This window comes from Pinus tabuliformis, chromosome 5_2 (assembly GCF_031772625.1).
Source record: "Pinus tabuliformis cultivar Carrire ecotype Pingquan chromosome 5_2, CPIR1, whole genome shotgun sequence".
In the NCBI taxonomy this organism is placed as follows: domain Eukaryota; kingdom Viridiplantae; phylum Streptophyta; class Pinopsida; order Pinales; family Pinaceae; genus Pinus; species Pinus tabuliformis.
The window spans coordinates 649,271,204-649,280,728 of NC_142306.1; positions in this window are offsets into that span (position 1 = coordinate 649,271,204).

The following is a 9,525-nucleotide window of genomic DNA, read 5'->3' on the forward strand; positions in this document are numbered from 1 at the left end:
TGAAGAAAATGGGGTATCAAGGAAAGGGCCTCGACATTAATGTCCAAGGCATTGTGAATCCCATCAAAGTGGAGGAATTTCTTCGTTATGCAGGACTTGGATACATAAGAAAATAGGTTGTGGAATGATCCAAGACACCCAGTGACCAACCAACGACAAATGATGAGAGCACTTCATCACATTCCAATGATAGTGAGGATTCCACGGGTACTTATTAGAGGCGCACCAGGAATAAGCGTTCCAAGAGGATCCAAAAAGTTTGGAGGAAAAAGAATCATTGTAGTTACTGCAACTAGGATGGACACCAGAGAGCCACATGTCAGATACTCCATGCCCAGAAATCACCTATGAAGAAACCAGCTAGTGAATATGTGAAGATGTTCAACAAGCAAATCAACCACAGGTGTTATAGACATTTTTGTGCCTTACAGCTATAAGCATGAAATGTCCATAAACCAAGGGATCCTAAGTCCCTAAAGATGTTGTTCCAGCTCCTAAAGAAACAAGGTCAACCAATGACAGCTTCTCCCAGAAGTTCTCCACCAGAAACTGCTCAAAACTAGTCAAATCAGGATCAATTCAGATGCTCCACTAGCTGCCTGCGTTGCAAAGCACCCAAATACACTGGCTAGGTGCGTTGCAACGCACTTGAATGCACTACCAGGGTGCGTTGAGCGGGAAATGACAAATGGCAAAGTCATTCAACGAGGTGGAAAGACAATGGAAGCTTCCAGAATCTTCTCCAATGACACTTGCCTCACTGAATTCGACCAGTGATGAGTAAGAGGCTCTCAGCCTCCAAGTGGAAGCAAGAACTGACAGAGAGAAGCCACAAGTCAAAACATAAGCTGACTCATCCTCTCTGCTTACATCTATATATTGATCCCTCATCCAAGAGATCCAAGGGGCTGGAATTTTGTACTTTGCAGAGAATTGTTGTTGGTTTTGAGATTGAGATTAGTGCATTGGGTGATTTATGCTTTGTTGGAGGTGAGGAAGGGATTCCTTTGCTGGGAGGTAGATGCTGGATCGGGACTCACTTGGTTGTATCTCCTCTTGGACTTTCTTATTATATCAATAAAACTATTTGAGTTTCTTCTACATGTTGTGTATCAATGATGCTTTGTTATATTTGCATGTTTAGCTTAAATCTGATCCTAAGCTTTTTATGAATGTAAATCTATGTCTTTGTGTAGTTTTCCTCTTCTGTGATCTTGCAGGAACTTGGTGAAGCTGGACAAGTAAGAGAGCAGGCAGCGGGAAGCAAACAAAGAGGAGAGCGATTGGATCAACAAACTAGCGCAAGACACAGGTTAGTTACATCCTTCCTCTTCGTTTACATTTCATAAAGAAGAATACGAAAGTAGTTTTCCTTGTTTGTTGCTAAGGCACTGTCACACCTTAGAGTGGGATAGGGGCGTTCTGAATAGATACTTTTCCCAACAACAACAGGGGATGACCCATTCACTTTGTTGAGTGAGAGATGGTTTTATTAGATATATTGGCTTATCATATTACTGTAAATCATATGTTGTGAAATGATTGTAAAAGTGATGATGTTTTTTCTATAGAAAATCTTGTAGATTCACAAGCTCATGCAATGTACTAAAGCACAGGACAAGAATCTACTTCTACTTTCAACCAGTGGAAGCCAATAGATCGATGAAAACAATATGAACAAGAAGAAGATAAATCAATGGCACATAACACAAGATGTATCTAGGGAAATCCACTGCTCAAAACCTCGCTATCTGTATTGTATATATCATAAATATGAGTGAATATACAAAGTTTTTTCTCACTAGAACAATTTGCACAAGTATGCTCAACTCTCTCAACTCACAAGCTAGCTCTTGGCCAACACTTAGCCAATTCTGCAGCTCTCCAAGCTCCTGATCTCTTACGTAATTCCTAGGATGAATATCTTGTATTAAAAGGGAATTCATGCTTCCAAAACTATGCAATCCAAACATAGGATCAATATTTGATTCATGCATGATATTTACACTCTAGTAAATAATACCACTGATACATTGTCTATGCACTCTAGTCTCAACTGGGTCTTTCTCTGAACTGAAATGTATGAGTTTCTCATGAGGGAATATTCAATTAACTAGAGTAGCACTATTGAATGCATTAGTGCACCAACTGACTATTAGTCCTCTATTAGTTCCAAAAACAATTTAGAACTAATTTAATTGAACTTAACTCAATAAACTAAGTGATCTAATTTCCAACTCAATTTAAACTCATATTGGACCCCTAAAATTTAGGGAGAACATATACATGACTACATAAAGACTTCCAACTCAAAATTCCTAAGATAATTAAGTTAATTAAACTTAACTAACTATCTACAAGTTGTTATGAGAATAGAATTTGATTTTAATTCTCAGTTTAATTCAAGGACAAATTAAACTGAAATTTCTTGTTGCCATTTCTCAACACTCCCTCTCAACAAGAAATGGATTATCAGCTACATCGATCTTGTCTCTGTGAAACTCGAATTTACATATTGACAATGCCTTTGTCAAAATGTCAGCATCTTGCTCCTTCGTGGGAATGTACTCTAACAACATAATCTGCCTCAATACACAATATTTGAGATGATGATATCGAATATCAATATGCTTGGACCGATCATGAAAAAATGGATTTTCAGAGAGTTTGATACAACTCTAATTATTGCAGTAAATCACAGTTGGATCCATCTGTTTACCAAACAAACCAACCAGGATCTTCCTCATCCTGATGCCCTCACATGTTGTCTGACTCGCAACCATGTTCTCTCCCTCTACCAAACTGAGTGCAACCGATCTCCATTTCCTGTTGTACCAAGAAACTGTTGTTGACCCAACACTGAAGATCCCTCCTAATGTGCTTTTCCATTCGGATGGACTCCCTTCCCAATCTGCACCGATGAAGCCTTGAAGCTTCACTCCCTCTGTCTATTTGTACCATAATCCATACTGAGAAGTGCCCCTGAGGTATCTCAACACATGCTTTGTCGCTTTCCAAAATAGCTTGGTAGGCCTATCATCGCTTGACTAAGCTGGTTAACTGCATAGCACATATCTGGTCGTGTGTTCACCAAGTACATGAGTAAACCCACGAGCTGACTGTAAATAGTAGCTTCCACTACTTCCCCTAAAGTAGCATCCTCCTTCCTCCAGTTATCTGCTAGAGGAGTCTCCATGGGTTTGCTTCTCTCCATGTGGAATCTCCTAAGTATCTCGTTGGCGTACTTTCCCTGAGACACAAACAATTCCCCATATCCCTACCATACCTCCATGCCAAGAAAGTAATGCATCAGCCCCATGTCCTTCATCTCAAACTCTCTTGCAAGGTCCTCCTTGCAAGATTTGATCAACTAATCATCATCTATCAGTATGAGATCATCAACATAAAGTTCAATGATCAACAATTTACCTTCCACCACTATGTGGTACAGGTTCACATCCGCTTCACTCTTCGTGAAGCCTAACACGGTGAGGTAGCTACCTATCTTGGTGTACCAAGCACGGGGTGCTTGCTTCAGCCCATACAACACTCTCTTGAGCCGGTACACATGTGACTCATGGTTAAAGGTTTCAAAACCTTCAGGTTGCTCTATGTACACCTCTTCCTCAATCATGCCATTAAGGAAGGTTGTCTTCATATCCATCTGATGTATCTTCCAACCCATTTGCGTTGATAGTGCCAATATAGACCTGATTGATGAGTACTTTGTAACAGGAGCGAAGGTCTCATCATAGTCAATCCCCTCTACCTGTGGAAATCCACAGGCAACAAGTATAACCTTATGCTTCTCCACACTACCATATGTAGCTTTCTTTACCTTGTAAATCCAACGGGAGCTCACCACTGACTTGTCCTCCGGTCTTGGGACCACATCCCAAACACTATTACAAACTATGGATTCATACTCCTCCACCATGGCATCAACCCAAACCGGTTGTTGCACTGCTTCCTTAAAGGAATATGGTTATATCCCAACACATTTGCCCATAAGAGCCATGTATCAAATGTACCTCTTAGGTGACATCCTCTACCGACGCTGAGAAGTGGGTACTCCCACATTCTCCCATGCATCATCCAACAATTTGTCAGCCTCTCTAGTGCGATTTCTTCCCTCTCTGGAAGACTCTACCTGAGTGGATGTCTCCACTCCTGGATCCTCTGCATGTGGTTGCTCCACATCAATTTGAGGCTCCTCAACCTTAGAAGCTAAAATATCCTTATCCGCATGTAGCTCAAGATCCCTCTCGAGGGAAGCTCGCATGGCCTTCTCCTCATCGAATCTAACATCCCTGTGAACAACTATCATCCTGCTTGTCAGCAAGTACACCCGATAGTAGTGAGGTGTATCAGTGTACCCCACAAACATCCCAAACTCTGTTCTAGGCTCAAGCTTCTTCCGTGCATCTTTGGTCACATGGAAATGTATCGATGACCCAAAGATCCTGAAGTGACCAATATCTAGCCTCTTACCGAAATAAGCCTCCTATGGTGTCTTCATCTCAAGTATCCGATGTGCGTTATGGTTCTGAACATAAACCATTGTGTTGCATGCCTCAGCCCACAAGTGTAGTGGTATACCCTGATCATGCAACACCACCCTCGCTGCCCCTACTATGCTTATGTTCTTCCTCTCGGCCGCCCCATTCTGCTGAGGGTTATGGGGTACCGTCAATTCCTGTTTAATCTCTTTCATTGCACATAAGTTCTTAAACTCATTTGAGACATACTCACCACCATTATCACTCTGTAGAGCTTTAACCTTCTTGCCTGACTCTTTCTCCACCAATGCTTTAAACTCACAAAACTTTGTGAAGGTTTGATCCTTTTTCTGCATGAAAAATATCCAACATTTACAAGAAAAGTCATCAACAAATATAACATAATACCTGTGTTTTGTCGTGGATGCTGTCGAGAATGGTCCACACACATCTGAATGGACTCACTCTAGAATAGCCTATGCTCGACTATCTCTGTTGTGAAAGGAAGACTTGGTGTATTTTCCCAAAGTACACCCCTTGCATGTATCAACTTGCTTAAGCATACCTTTGGGAAGACTGGTAATTATCCATTACAATATCTTCAAAGCCCCATGATGCAAGTGGCCCAATCGCCTATGCCACAACTCGCCAACGTCTCAGCTCTACACCCTTTCTACTTTTGTGCTCAAAGAAGCACACTCCTCTACCTCCATCTTATAGAGATTCTTCACCTGAATCCCTATCTTCTTTACTTGACCCATGGCTATGTGTCGAAGGAACGCCTTTCCTTTTGAGAAGATCACATCATAGCCTCTATCCTCAAGCATGGCAACAGATACCAAGTTCTTCTTCAGCCTGGGCACATACATAACATTCTTCAAGGTGAGTGGAGCCCCATGCTCCCTCTGAAAAGTAATCATGCCCAATCCAATAACACTATACTTCCCGTCGTCACCCATCTCGATATGCATATGGAGATCTTTCTCCTCCAGGTCACTGAATAACTCTTTGTCGCCAGTCATGTGGAATGAAGCTCCACTATCTAAGTATCATACACTTCCCATCATTGATGACACCATGCATGCAATGAAGGAAAAGTCCAATTCGAATTAAGAGGCCAAAGCCTCACCCATCGCTCCTCTTGAGGACTTCTTCTTGGACTTCTTGAGTGGAAAATATATAGCAAAATGACCCATCTCATGACAATGAAAGCACTTAACTTTCGTCATGTCTCTCTTCTTACCTCCATGATATGAATCTGATTTCAAATGGGAAGCTTTCCCTTTCCCTTTCTTTGCCTTAATGGCTAAGGCACATTTCTCTCCATCATTAGTCTTTGATGAAGAACCATCCCTGGTGCTCCTCCTGATCTCCTCCTGCATCAAATCCGACCACACTCGTTCCCAATCCAGTAACTTCTCCCGAGCATTGACAAAGTCCTGATAACTATGCCAACTCTTTAGGAGTCCTATAAGATCAAGACTCACCATATCATCCTCGATGACCGTGATTCCAACACTTCCAAGTTCATCACGACATTGAGTGAACTTGGTCAAGTATTTTTGAATAGTCTCGCCTTTCTCCATTTTGATTTTTGGAAGTTTGTCCTTCAGTGCCAATTTCATTTGGTCACTGTTGTTCGGATATAAGTCCATCAATGTTTTCCACATAGCATATGGATTTTCCTTGCAATGGATACTCGAGACAATGTGGTCTCGAACTCCCTCAAGGATTATTTGCCTCGCCTTCGCCACACACTTCTTCCATTCGACCAAATTTTGTGCATCCGATGCTGTTGGCTTAGGAATTTCTTGATCAACGAATTCCTTCAAGCCATTATCCTCTAGCACAGCCTCCATTCTGTCCCTTCAGGCTATAAAATTCGAGCTACCTTCCAAGGCATACTCGAGCCGCAAACCATAGAACGCCATCTTTCGATCCTAAAGTATGTATTGCAAATTCGAATTTCACCTATAACCCAAAACTCAAAACTTCAAAATATCCTCTAGTATATTGTTCTCAGCTCTGATACCATGTAGAAAATCCTATAGATTCACAAGCTCATGCAATGTACTAAAGCACAGGACAAGAATCTACTTCTACTTTCAACTAGCAGAAGCCAATAAATCGATGAAAATAATATGAACAAGAAGAAGATAAATCAATGGCACATAACATAAGATGTATTTAGGGAAATCCATTGCTCAAAACCCCGTTATCTGTATTGCATATATCAGAAATATGAGTGAAGATACAAAGCTTGTTCTCACTAGAACAATTCCGCACAAGTATGTTCAACTCTCTCAGCTCACAAGCTAGCTCTTGGCCAACACTTAGCCAATTCTGCAGCTCTCCAAGCTCCTGATCTCTTGCGTAATTCCTAGGATGAATAGCTTGTATTTAAAGGGAATTCATGCTTCCAAAACTGTGCAATCCAAACATAGGATCAATCTTTGATGCATGCATGATATTTACACTCCAATAAATAATACCACTGATAGTACATTGTCCCTGCACTCTAGTCTCAACTGGGTCTTTCTCTAAACTGACATGCATGAGTTTCTCATGAGGGAATCTTCTGAACTGGAGTAGCACTAGTAAATGCATTAGTGCACCAACTGGTTGTTATTCCTCTATTAGTTCCAAAAACAATTTAGAACTAATTTAACTGAACTTAACTCAGTAAATTGGGTGATCTAATTTCTAACTCAATTTAAACTCATACTGGACCCCTAAAATTTAGGGAGAACATATACATGACTACAGAAAGACTTCCAACTTGAAATTCCTAATCTAATTAAGTTAATTAAACTTAATTAGCTATTTACAAGTTGCTATGAGAATAGAATTTGATTTTAATTCTCAATTTAATTCAAGGAAAAATTAAAATGGAATTTCTTGTTGCCATTTCTCAACATTTTTCATCACTTATGAAATCAACATAATGATGTTTTCGCCTCTTTCTATTGATAGATGGGGTATTGGTTTCTATTATGATGTACACTTGACCAAAGAGTGTGTCGTATAAACTCTTGGAAAGTATGGGAATGCTTGGGTCATGATTGGTCATGTAATTTACAAATATCATACGACAGGTTTGCAAACAATGCAGGTGTTCGTTCATCACTTATGTCTTTGAAGAACAAAGGTGAAGGAAGTGTGGCATGTTAGGGCACTTGTTGTGCAGACAAGGGAACACAACAGATTGCAGATTATGTTCATGTTTTTGGAGGACCAAAATCTCCTCATTGGGGAGGAATGATGTGGGTGGCTCCTGAAACACACAATGATCAAAGAGGGCTCGGGAAAGGCTCAAAAATAAAAGTTCTTGGATTACCATGAAACTAGGATCTGATCAAAGAGCTTGTCACAAGATTTCCAACGATGCAAACGACACCTCAATCCAACATCGTATAAAAATGCTATGGCTAGTCAAAGTTTTGGTCAACTAGGCCCATTGGCTAAAGTTAGCGAAGTGCCAACTAAATTTGAAAGCCCAACTAAACCTGGCGGAGCCGCTAAATTTGGTGGAAATTAATGAGGCAATAATTTGGCACTTTGCGGTGATGATTTCTGGCGGCCCAAACTCGCGAAATTGTCGCCTACTTAATTTTTCCGATGACCCCAAAATTTCGGCCAACGAATTTTGTCCAACTTAAAAAAAAAATAACCAAAAAAAAAATTGTCCAATGGCCCAACAAATTAATACTGCCAACCATTCTACCAGGAAGGCAAACTTAAAAATTAATGCCAAGTTTTTTTATTTAAACTCGTATTTACCACAAGCGAACGGGGGCGCAAAACCCAATGCCGATGTGGAACCCTAAGCGGGCACGGAAACTGAGCGGAACCCTAAAGCAAGGGAATACGCAAGGAATCTAAAAGATTCCCCAAGGGCCAAATTTTGACAGTTTCAGAACCAAATTGAATTTATGTCAGACCAGGCAGTAACTTCTCAAATCAATTCATTCTATTCATTCAGATTAGTCTTTATTATATACATGAGGGAGAGACTGTTCATTTCATCTCCCGGTGACTCTTCATATTTTTCATTATTTATTTACATCAGTTACACTTATTCACCCAATCCTAATGATTAGGTGTCAACATTCCCCCCCTTAATCTGAAGGGATGTTGGTGAGTCCAAGCATCATTTTGAATCTTTCAAGCTTTTCTCTTCCGAGTGCTTTGGTGAAGATGTCTGCAATTTGCTCATTAGTGGAACAATGGCGGAGATGGATTGTTTTGGCCTCAACATGATGTCAAATCAAATGATATTTAGTATTGATGTGCTTCGTTCGATCATGGAACTTTGGGTTCTTGGCCAACTTTATTGTTGAGGTATTTTTAATCATGAGTGGAGTCGATTGTACTTGTTTTACCTGCAAATCTTCAAGACTTTTCCTGAGCCACACAATTTCTTTTGTTGCCTCAGTTGCTGCCACATATTCTGCTTTTGTTGTGGAATCTGTTGGAATTGATTTTTTGCGTGATCTCCAGGAGACAGCTCCTGATCCAAGACTCATAGCATAACCTAAAGTAGATACCCCAGTTTCTTTGTCTCCATCGAAGTCTGAATCAGAGTATCCAATCAAGCTGAATTTGTCCACCTGTGTATACTTGATTCCAAAGTCTTGAGTTCCCTTCAAGTACCTTAGAACTTTTTTTGCAGCAGACCAATGTCCCTCACAACACTTTTGCATAAACCTGGAGAGGATTCCAATAGCAAACGAAATGTCTGGTCTGGTAGTAGTTAGGTAGTTGAGACTTCCTACAAGCTGTATATACTTTGTTGCATCCTCAAATTCTTTTCCTTCAATGGATGTGAGCTTTAAGTTTTGTTACATTGGAGTAGTAAGAGGATTGCATTCTGTCATGCCAAACCTGTTCAACAGATCTCCAATGTACTTATTTTGAGAAAGAAATATGGGCTTCGGATGTTGAGTTACTTCAATACCAAGATAGTAATGAACATAGCCCAAATCAGTCATTTCAAAACCTTTCCTCAATTCCTTCTTTATGGATG